The 10,912-nt window shown below is 41.8% G+C and overlaps 1 protein-coding gene across 4 annotated transcripts in view; it reads right to left on the bottom strand.

Annotated features, from left to right (window-relative positions):
- LOC105483203 (activating transcription factor 2) overlaps nt 1-4,998 on the bottom strand; it is a 90,520-nt gene extending 85,522 nt beyond the window's left edge. For all 4 annotated transcript variants that reach the window (XR_003018347.2, XM_011743914.3, XM_011743907.3 and 1 more), the window contains exon 1: nt 4,841-4,998. The gene's annotated coding sequence lies outside the window, so the exon portion shown is untranslated. The remainder of the gene's footprint in view (nt 1-4,840) is intronic.
- Nucleotides 4,999-10,912: the final 5,914 nt, after the last annotated feature.

Genomic DNA, 10,912 nt, shown 5'->3' on the forward strand with positions numbered 1-10,912 from the left:
CCAAAGCTATAAACTTGGAACAAAGCTAAAAAATTGGAATGACAAAGGTTGCAGTTCTGCTAGCAAACTAAAGAATATTTAGGGAATATATTTATAAATTTATGGTCAATATTATAGATAAAAATACTATATATTACAAAAGTAACCAAAGTCCATATGGTTATTTTGCCAATTACAATTCTTTCTCCCTGTCTTTCCCTACCAATCTTGTTGAGAATCTCTACGGTAATAAGCCACTACTACTGTTGGAAGTATTTTCTATTCCTTGGGTAGAAAGGCAAAAAAGTGGCTGAGAACCACTATCTTTGTTAAGATACAGAATGCAAATATGGGTGAACAGGCAAAGCCCCCAAAACATTTTATTTACATCTCTTCTTTACTGTCAATGTCAAAATGCCAAGGAAAAAAACCATCAATAAACATACTTCAAAGTGAAAATGAAGATGGGTGTGGTGGCTCATGCCTGTAGTAATTCCAATACTTTGGGAGGCCGAGGCGGGTTCGAGACCAACCTCGCCAACATGGTGAAACCCCATTTCTACTAAAAATACAAAATTAGCCAGGCATGGTGGCGGGCACCTGTAATCCCAGCTACTCAGGAGGCAGAGGCAGGAGAATCACTTGAACCCAGGAGGCGGAGGTTACAATGAGCTGAGAGCAGCACTGCACTCCAGCCTAGGTGACATAGCGACTCCATCTCAAAAAAAAAAAAAAAGTAAAAATGAATACACTAGTTTCAAGGTTGCCAACAATAATTGAAAACATATATATAATGAATACATATTTATTTATAATCATATAATATGTAACATTAAATACACCTGTAGCATAAAATAATGTATAAAAATAGGCCAGATGCAGTGGCTCATGCCTGTAATCCCTCAAAAGTGAAAATGAATACACCAGTTTCAAGGTTGTCAGCAAGGTTGTCAAAAAGTCTCAACAAATTGAAAAGACATATGTAAGGAATACATATTTATTTATAATTTTATAATATGTAACATTAAATATATTTATAAGATAAAAATAGTGTGTAAAAACAGGCCTGGTGTGGTGGCTCACGCCTGTAATCCCAACACTTTGAGAGGCCAAGGTGGGTGGATCACCAGAGGCCAGGAATTCAAGATCAGCCTGGCCAACATGGTGAAACCCCATCTCTACTAAAAATACAAAAATTAGCAGGGCATGGTGGTGTACCCCTAGGAATAGCACCCCTAGCTATTCTGGAGGCTCAGACAGGAGAACTTCTTGAATCTGGGAGGTGGAGATTGCAGTGAGCCAAGATTGCACCACTGCACTCCAGTGTGGGAGACAGAGGGAGACTCTGTCTCAAAAATAAAATAAAATAAAATACACTTACTGATGGCCTTAAAGATCCACAAATTTCCTTGATTTTCTATGAAACGATCTTACACCTTACTATATAACCTTTTAACCTTGAGAAACATAACAAAGGAAATAAAATGTTCCGTGGGGTTTTCCTTCAAACATAAATAGGTGATTACTATCCTACTACTTCAACATTAAAACTTACATAAAGAGAACATGCAGCATTTTAGACAAGTTCTTAGCCTTGAGGAATTGGTGTGAGTATAAGATAAACACAAATACTAAAGTCCAGATTACAACAATACCAAGTGAGTTTTTTGTTTTTGTTTTGTTTTGAGATGCAGTTGCACTCTGTTGCCCAGGCTAGAATGCAGTGGCACGATCTCGGCTCACTGCAACCTCCTGCTCCTGGGTTCAAGAGATTCTCCTGCCTCAGCCTCCCCAGTAGCTGGGATTGGAGGCACCCACCAACGTGGTTTCACCGTGTTGGCTAGGCTGGTCTTGAACTCCTGACCTCAGTTGATCTGCCTACCTCAGCTTCCCAAAGTGCTGGGATTACAGGCGTAAGCCACCACATACTGCCTAAGGTGGGATTTTTTTAGGGTACATTTTAATTATACAAAATAACCCAACAAGTGCTATATGCATTGACTTTTATAAAAATCAGTTGAATATTAACTATTGTTATTCACTGAATTTTAAACAAGAGGTTCTGGTGAAAATCTGGTTTTAATAAGGGAGACTTCAACTACTTTATCTTCTCCAACGACATTTTAGTAAGAATAAAAACGATAAAGAAATGCCTACCTATAGACATATTTCATATTGGAAGGAAGAGCTTGAAGACAAAATAAGTAGAAACAGCACACATTGGTGAGACTGTTTACCTGATCTAACATGATCTAACAATTTACCAGACAAGAATGTATGTATCATTAAAACCCAAGTTTTCCAAAATACAAAAAGTTGGGTAGAAAAAATGTACATTATTCTTTGAAGAGTTAACGCTACCTATAGATAGATGTTTGATGTATGGAATATTTTTCAACCATACTCACAAAGCTTTCAGATCCTGAATACCAATAAAGAGTACCTCCACCCCCATTATTTGTTAAAATGCTGACAACCATTTCTACTATTTATTTATTTGAGACGGAATCTCGCTGTCACCCAGGCTGGAGTGCAGTGGAGCGATCTCGGCTCACTGCAACCTCCGGCTCACTGCAACCTCCGCCTCCCGGGTTCAAGGGATTCTCCCGCCTCAGCCTCCTGAGTAGCTGGGACTACAGGCGCCACCACGCCCGGCTAGTTTTTTGCACTTTTAGTAGAGACGGGGTTTCACAGTGTTAGCTAGGAAGGTCTCCTCACCTCGTGATCCCCCCGCCTCGGCTTCCCAAAGTGCTGGGATTACAGGAATGAGCCACCGCGCGCGCCCAGCCTCTATTATCTCAGCTTAAAAATAAAAAACAACGCCAAAGAAAAAAGTGCAGGAATTCCTGGGTTACATATTTAACTAATAATAATATAGTGCCCCAAATACGAAATAAACATTCGGATAAGGTATTTTAAAAAGGATTTTCAGGAAATGCACCCGGAGCTACAGAAGGTATTATATACCCTACACACACACACAAAAGGTCCCTGAAAGCTCCTTCCTTACTGACAATTAAAATACATAACATCTAAGTTCTAAATTTCCACGATATTACATTTTAAATCATTTCTTAAAACTTAATGGCAGTAGCATTCTCTCAAAGCAAGATTAAACGTCTTGGAAAGGCAACATACACATCACGGCAAATTTGGAAGATTCTCAGAAATTCTTTTACACATCACGGTAAATCTGGAAGATTCCTAGAAATTATTTTACAAAGACGAGGATTCTTAACTATTACGCAACTACTGACGGCCTTAAAGATCCATGAACTTTCTTAATCTGCAGAGGGTTTCTATTTTTAAAACGTATTTTACAAGGATGTTCCTATCATTTTGAAACAAAGTTTTTACGGTGGATTCCTCGAGTAAGAAAAAAAATGAATACATGATAAAACTGTTTCTGTGTTTGCACTTCAGGGCACTTAAACCTGTAGGTGTTACTTTTTAAGAAGCTTTTATAAAGCTTTACCTTCATAATTTTGATTCATGAGACCAAAGCTATATGGCTATTTAAAGATTAGAACGGCTGTTACTGACAATGATAACGCCAGTGGTCATGTTTCTTCAAATAGGACAAAAAGTGTGCTCAAAGGAAGTCAGTTTTTGTTCTGATTTTAAATGTATATCGTAAATGCATGCATTGTGACGTCTCCATAATTTAAAACCTCTAAGAAATTTAAACTTTCACATTATAATTTAGGGATTAGTCAATCCCTTAGTACCAGTTAAATAATAGCCAGGAAAGCATTAGAAAACCTGAAGGTACATGTAAAGAAATGCTTTACATCACTACTTAAAATAGGTGTTGAATTTTAAGAGAAACATTTCTTTCAGTAAAATTTCTGATGCCTGAGGTCCATCAGGAATAATCTCTTTTACTACATGATATTCACAGTAGTTTTGCTCTTGGCCTCACCAGTTTTAAGACTCTCCATTAAGGAAAGCCAATTTTATACTACCTAGGGGCACAAAAATAGTCCCCAGCTCCTCCTCTCTTTTTCCTCCTAGGTTCGGTTAAACGAGCGAACATGGAAAACACGTACACACACTCCCTTTCGGCCCTGGCTCCTAGGGCATGATGAAAAGCAAATTATTTCTTTACATAAGGTCTGCTGTCCACCCAAAGAGATAAAAAAAAAAATAGGGGAAAATACCAGAATCACTCTGCACCCACACCTAAGCCCCGCCCCACCGGGAAAAAGTGGGGGGTAGCGGGACTGTGAGGGTGGCGGAAAGGACGGAAAAGGCCGAGACTTGCAGCTCCCAGGTTCTCCACACCATTCTTTCCTTCAGGCTGCACCGCAGCCAGGGACCCTGATTCTATTTTCAGCCGCGCCTCCCGATCCTCCTCCCCGCCACCATCACAAATACACGGTCCTCAATCGCTTGAACACTGGGTGGGGAGACTAGAGTGGGCCCTCTCCCCGCCCAACCCAAGGACTGTGGGTGGGAGAGGTCTCCCTGCGCACACGGCTGACTCGACGCGCGCCCCGAGGACCTCTGAACTGACCCAAGCAGGGGGAAGATAAATCGGAGGGAGGGGTCTAAGAGGAGCCGTTATTCCTTTTTCCTCTGCCTTAGGAAAGCGCGCGAGAGGGAGGGGCCGGAACAACGAACGCTGGTTACCTAACGGTCCGGCCCAGCCAGTCAGGCTCCCAAAGCCCACACCGCGCGGGCCGCTAAGGTGGCATCACAGCCACAATCGCCCCAAGGGCTAAGAAGCACGTCAGGAGCACCCGAGGTGATGGGAAACGGGGGGTGGGGACTGTGCTGAGCGACGTCGCCATGTTAGCACCTTCTTTCTCCGTATCCCTACAGTCTCCAGCCCTGCTGACCTCTGCCCATCATTACTCACCTTTCCAGGTCACTAGTTCATGATCCTTTCGGTCACTCGCGAGCCCCGAGCACAGCCGTGTTTACAAACCACCCCTGGACGAAAAGGCTGAACGGCACTTTAAAGGCCACGGGCTCCCACAGGCTTCCGTCCTCTCTCGCGAGATCGGACTGACAACCCTCCTCCCCCCCCGACCCGCCCCGCTCCCGGCATCCCCCGCTTCCTTCTCGCGCCCCTCCCCTCCATGCTCACGCCCCGTCTTGCCTTCCTTCTGAGGGAGAGCCTCCGAGTCAGGTGATTCCGTCAGGCTTAAGGAGAAGAAGGCGGGTCTTCGGCAGGGCGGGTAGAGGGGACGGGCACCAAAGAGCACTCGGGCGCTCGTGATTGGGCAAGGAGCCCGAAGGGCGGGAAGCAGTTCTGGAGGGGGCGGGACCAGAGGGCCCAAGGAGCGTTACCTCTGTAAACCCAAGGCTGTGGAAGGCTGTGATTGGCTGTCGGCTGGAGGAGGGGGCGGGTGCAGGCGGCGGAGGAGGGGTAGGCAGGGTGTTGGCGGTGTGAATCGAGGATGGTGAGCTCCAGAAAGGCTGGTAGGGGGAAGCAGGATGGGTCCTCCGAGCCCAGCCCCAGGAGCCGGGTGTCTCCGTTGCCGTCGCTTCCCACCACTAGGTAGGGAGGTGGGTAAAGGTAGGCTGCGTTCCTCAGCCTACCCCTGGCTCCCCGGGAGTCTGAGACGGGGAGCTTCGGGTTAGGTGAGGTTTGCGGGAGGCAGAGTTTGCTGGTAATTCCCCATCCCTACCCTCCAATAAACCTCACACAACTTAAAGATTTTAATATTAACTGTAGGGATGTTGGTTATTCAATAAATAGGCACAAGTTGAAAAGTATGATCAGAGGCCTCTGAAAATTTACTCAATAAAAGATTTTCAGTCTTTTATTTTTCCATTTATTAAATACTGATTTCTAGTCTGTAACAAAATTATGAACTAGTTTATATATTAACATAAAATACACTCTCAAAGTTGTTGAAAGGTTTTAGGGGATATTATAAGAGATAATGAGCCTGAAGTTCAAGAATGATATCTGGCATAAAGTGAAATTGTAATGGCATTGACATTTTCACAGGTAGGTCTCTGGACTGCATACATGTATATAAGCCAACTCAGTCCTCTTTTAAAACTAATTTTAGTTAAAAAACATTAAGCCAAATTATTAACACTTTCCTACTTAAAATGAAAGTGTTGTCCCCATATAGTAACAGTAATGTTGTAGTAGTGTCATTGTAGTGTAACACTAACTATGTCAGCAAAACCTCACAGTTCAGATTACTCATGATGGAAATGGTGGACAAAATGTTTGATTGACATCACAGTTGTTAGGTCTAGAAAACATTGATTAAAATGATGCTTCTCTCTCCATCTCCCAAAACAACTAATGTGAGAAAAAGAATTAGAAATGTTATGACATTTCAAAAGAAGTTTGGGTCAATTAGAATAGATTTTTTAAAAAATTATTTTTCCATTCATGTGTATTAAAATTTGAAATTATTTTTTTCAGTATTCAATTGGGCAGTAGCTTTGGTTTTAAATTTCTCATTTCTACTTCTCTGGTCTGTTGTCAAGCAGTTAAATTATCTACATGATGCATTCGAGGAACACATTTTGAAGAAAGTCTTTCAGTTCTTTTTAGACAAGAGAAGAACTAGTGATATGAACAGTACTCTGATCTGTTTTGATAATTCAGTTTCAGCTAATTTTCTAAAGAGAAGGTATACCTAAAGTGAGAAAAAAAAATAAACAAGATAGGGGGCGGGAAACAGGTGGAAACTATGCCAGTCTATTATATATGCATTTTGGCAGCCTGGCGTTTAACAAAGGGTCTCACTTTATCCACATATTTCTAGTTCCACAGCAGTTTGTTTACTATAGTTTTTCTACAAGTGGGGAAGACATTCAGCATTGTCAAAATGAATGTAGTTACCATATTCAGGTCTGATTCCATGAACTTGTCTCACTACTTATTCATATCCTCATAAAATGCCATCATTTTCCATTTTTGTTCTCACTTCTGCATTCCTCAGTATCCCCAAGGGTCCTAAAATTCTTTAGTCTTCTCTTTACAAATGCAGGAAACTTACTGTAGACCTCTTCTTTACCTGTCTTGTTCCATAATGCACCTACCCAAAACTTAGTTCTAAGAGAATTAGTGAGAGTCTAGTGAATCCCCTTTAAGAACCCAGCATGACTGCTAAATAAAACTAATATTCCTTAGATACAAAATGAGGCTATTTGAAGAAAATGCATTTCTGTTATGGAAGTGTTAATAACTAAATATCATAAGAATCAATGATGGTCTCTAAACACCCTCAAAATCTTCCAAATGCCACATAAATGTGGTATTTCCACCTTAGTATGATAGGGCTGTTGATCCATAATCTGTTAAAACTGCTCACGAAAATTCTAAAACGTGTGTGTGTGTGTGTGTGTGTGTGTGTGTGTGTATGTTCTCATGCTGCAAATAAAGATATACCCGAAACTGGGTAATTTATAAAGGAAGGAGGTTTAATTGATTCACAGTTCAGCATGGCTGGGGAGGCTTCAGGAAACTCACAATCATGGCGGAAGGGGAAGCAAACATATCCTTCACATGGCGGCAGCAAAAAGAATGAGTGCCCAGCAAACGGAGAAGTACCTTATAAAACCATCAGATCTCTGAGAACTAACTCACTATCATGAGAATAGGATGGGGAAACCACCCCCATGATTCAATTGTCTCCACCTGGTCCCTCCCATGACGTGGGGATTATGGGAACTACAATTCAAGATGAGATTTGGGGTGGGGACCCAGCCAAACTATCTCTCTCTCCATCTTCCCTTTCAGCTTCCCCTCCTTCTCTCTCTCGCTAATAATTTACAGAACACAGTTTCTGTTTGTCTGCAGCTAACCAAAACATAGAAGACTACAGGGCACCCCTTATGTCTGCTTGGTACAACTAATCCTAGGCTTAGGGAAAGAGCCTGTACATTTTCATGATATTCTCAGGATACAGCCTAGTACAGTGGATTAGCTGGGATTTTATCAGTGGAATCAAGGTGGGGGGGTGTGTGTGTGTGATGTGAAAGGGGTGGGGGACACAGGACATGATTACCCCACTGATACCTGAGATGAAATAGGATAATGTGGGCCCAGACATTGTACAGACATTTTGGTAGCTTCTATCTCATGGCAGATCTTTTCCTCTGCCAGTTCAGGGTCTTCCTGCACATTGCTGAAACGGCCTATATTAAAGTTACCTCTCAGCACTTGTCCTCATCATGGAAATTCTAAGTGCAGGGATGTCTACCCTCCAACCCAAATCTTGGGTTTCCCAAAATAATTTATAATTATTGGGGTGTGGAATTATGGGGAAAAAAGTCGTTTATCTTCACATCATACCAGTTGGCTTATACTAGCTTCAACAAAACCAGTCCAGAGAGAGGGAGAATGGAAATTAAGGGCCTTGTTTTTTTTCTTGATGCTAATGCCACCTCTCTCATCTGACTCACCAGAAAGAGGGATTGCCATCATTATATTCTGCTCTTTTTTTTTGAGACGGAGTCTCGCTCTGTCGCCCAGGCTGGAGTGCAGTGGCGCGATCTCAGCTCACTGCAAGCTCCGCCTTCCGGGTTCACGCCATTCTCCTGCCTCAGCCTCCCGAGTAGCTGGGACTACAGGCGCTGCCACCACGCCTGGCTAGTTTTTTGTATTTTTAGTAGAGACGGGGTTTCACCGTGTTAGCCAGAATGGTCTCGATCTCCTGACCTCATGATCCGCCAGCCTCGGCCTCCCAAAGTGCTGGGATTACAGGCGTGAGCCACCGCGCCCGGCTATTCTGCTCTTTATACAATATTGTTGTTAATAAAAATAGTACCACTCCTACCTTTCATGGCTTCCCATAAATGACCCCTCTGTGTTATTTCAATTTATCACCTTTATTGTGTCTTCCCTTGTTCCTTACTCGGTCTGAAATGCATAGGTCATCTTGTTGAACAGTGTGCTTGTTTGCTGTCTGCCTAGAGCCACTTTGACCTTCCATCATCTCTTCTTCCCAGTGCACAACCCTGATAACCCTCACTGCTCTTTACATCAGTTTGTATTAACAAGCTTCCCAAAATTGCTGGAGAGTCACAAAACTAGGTGAATGATGTTCACTACCAATTTGTTACCTGTCTGGAGCTGGGTCCCTACTGCTGCTCTGCATTTCTTTTATGCACATCTAGTCTGTGCTGTATATACCTTTCTTTTCTTTTCAAGCCCAGATCTGTAAAATTATACCTCTTGTATTTAAAAGTATATAAAAAACAAAGTTCATCATTTCCCCAAATCAGCTTTTTCCTTGTCGTCACTAACAGTCACATAAAAAAACAAAAACAAAAACAAAAAACAGAACATGGGCTTTAAGGAAGATCTGAATTTGGATCCTGACTTTGCCACTTAATGGCTGTGTGATTTTGGGAACTGTTTAACCTCTGAGCCTATTTTCCTTTGCATCTTGGAAATTATTCCCAAGTTTACAGGTTGTTATAAGGGTTAAATAACAGTATAGCTAGCACTTACTAGATGCACACACCCTCTCATCTCCTAACTGGTTCCTGAGATCTAGGCATTAAATCCTACTGATACTACCTTTGCATTGTTTTTAAAATATAGTTGATCCTTGAATAAGGCTGGGGGTTCGGGGCATTGATTCGCCTCACCAGTCTCCCATGCAATAAAAAATTTGCATATAGCTTTTGAGTTCCTCCAAACTTTACTAACAGCCTACTGTTGACCAGAAGCCTTACAGATTACAGTTGATAAATAAATTTTGTACTTTATATACATTACATACTGTATTCTTACAATAAAGGTGGAGAAAAGAAAATGTTAAGAAAATCGTAAGAGAAAATACATTTCTAGTACTATTATCGATATCATTAAGTTTACAAGTTTACACCATCTGTTTACAAGATGAATTGTCTGAAATGGTGACAATTGCAGCTGCGGACCTCTTCTATCTATTGTGCATATCAAGCCATTCAGCGTCTTGCAATGTCATGACTTCGCGTCGTGGGACTGCTTCTAGCATCACTAGTAGTACTCTGTATAGGTTCCATGGTGTTATTCAAGGTTTATAATATTGCACTAACCCAGTGAAAAATATGCAAGAACTGGCCGAGTGTGGTGGCTCACGCCTGTAATCCCAGCACTTTGGGAGGCTGAGGCAGGCAGATCACCTGAGGTAAGGAGTTCGAGACCAGCCTGACCAACATGGTGAAACCCCATCTCTACTAAAAATACAAAAATTAGCTGGGTGTAGTGGCAGGTGCCTGTAATCCCAGCTACTCGGGAGGCTGAGGCAGAAGAATTGCTTGAATTCGGGAGGCGGAGGTTGGCAGTGAGCTGCCATTGCATTCCAGCCTGGGAGACAAGAGCGAGACTTCATCTCAAAAAAAAAAAAAAAAAAAAAAAAAAAAAGGCAAAAAGTGCGAAAGATCACCTTTTTTTTTGTGATACACAATTTATTGGAGATGAACTGCCCCACGGAGATGATGAGCATCACAGCATTTTAAGTGGATACTCATAACACTTAAGCTCACTACAATAGCAACAGGAGGTGGCTGCTGAATTATTACAGTAGTACAGTATGTTCTTCAGTTAATTTTATGCAGTTATGGTTTACTCCATCTCTACATTTACATTTCTCTCAACTGTAAATGGTACAATGTACAGGCTATGTGCATGTTTTGATAAATTTAAATTTTTGTAATAGATTATTTATATATATTTTATAGCAGTTAATGGAGTAGACCAGTATCTACATATTTTATGCATTCATATCATTTTGTTAATTTTCTCGATTATTTCTAGGCTACATGGTTTGCCTGAGTTTTTTCAATTTGTTTCAAACCTCAAACAATTTTCCAAGATATTGAAAAAAAGTCTTATGTATCAGCGGACCTGCACAGTTCAAACCCATGTTGTTCAGGGGTCAACTGTCTTCACTGCCACCATCCTAGACTAGGCCTTCCTAGACTAGTAGCTTCATTCAGCAAAGCTACTATAGTATGACTGCTG

This window comes from Macaca nemestrina, chromosome 11 (genome assembly GCF_043159975.1).
Source record: "Macaca nemestrina isolate mMacNem1 chromosome 11, mMacNem.hap1, whole genome shotgun sequence".
Classification (NCBI taxonomy): Eukaryota; Metazoa; Chordata; class Mammalia; order Primates; family Cercopithecidae; genus Macaca; species Macaca nemestrina.